The 1,032-nt window shown below is 35.1% G+C and overlaps 1 pseudogene; it reads right to left on the bottom strand.

Annotated features, from left to right (window-relative positions):
* LOC103595224 overlaps positions 1–690 on the bottom strand; it is a 6,658-nt pseudogene extending 5,968 nt beyond the window's left edge.
* Between the last annotated feature and the right edge of the window lie 342 nt (positions 691–1,032).

Below are 1,032 nucleotides of genomic sequence, written 5' to 3'. Positions count from 1 at the left end.
AATTTAAAAAATTATCTTGGTTATTTAAATGCATGCTAATCAGTAAGAAATTACTAAGAAAAACAAGAAAATTGACAGAAGAAATAGAAAATAAACTTCTGGAGAAGGATAATTTCAGAGACTAATTACATCTCCAAAAATAAACCATAAATGCAACTAATATAAAGACCTTTTCCTTTCCATTCAGCTTTTAGATGTGGCCAGAATAGGTCCAATATGCAATGTGAACCCTATCCACATAACACTTCTGTTCCTATATTCAATTATTCATTCAGTAATCCATTCACTCTCTCATACATCTGATGTACGTTTTCTCCTCATAATTCTGTCATGAATAGTTACAAGTGAAAGAGTCAGATATTAATCAAAACTTGTTTCTGACCTTGAGATGCTTACTGGCTCGTTTGCAAGGGATTTATTTACCCAAATAACAATTATTCAAATTGAAAGGTATATGATCATTTTAAAAGACAAGACAGATACGGTCACTTAACTACTTAAAACTAATTCATGGTTTCCCGATAGATTTATCAAAATCTCTAGCCTTGGCCCAGACAGCCTTCCACTGTTGGGCTACTCCTTAGCTCAGTGACCACACCATCTTCCCTGCTGTTCTGTGTCTCCTGCTGCAGCCAGGGCGAAAGTGTTCGTTCCCAAAGGTGGTAACTCCATCTTGCCTCGTCCCTTCATCCTTGCTGTGTTCTTCTGCCTAGAAAGCAGGCTCCTACTCCCCACCCTAAGGCCCACACAGGTCAGAGATTCTTGGCAGAATGTTTTTTGTACAACTTCAATGTATATCTAAAAAAACCATATCACAAATAGACCATATTTTTAATAGAAAAACAACCAATGCAATTATGACCAAAAATTTCACAGCAAATTAAGTCATAGTCATGATTAAAAATGTTATAAAAATCAAGGATCTATCCACAATAAGTCCCCATTAGCATTTTAATGCATGCTGAAATACTGTCGCAATCCCTTGTTTAATCAATGTATAGATTAAGTTCTTGATACAAAAATACAATTTTC

The sequence above is a fragment of the Galeopterus variegatus genome, unplaced genomic scaffold (assembly GCF_000696425.1).
Source record: "Galeopterus variegatus unplaced genomic scaffold, G_variegatus-3.0.2 Scaffold1719, whole genome shotgun sequence".
Lineage (NCBI taxonomy): Eukaryota > Metazoa > Chordata > Mammalia > Dermoptera > Cynocephalidae > Galeopterus > Galeopterus variegatus.
Note: the sequence above shows the minus strand (reverse complement) of the source record. Positions and strands in the feature narration are given on the sequence as shown.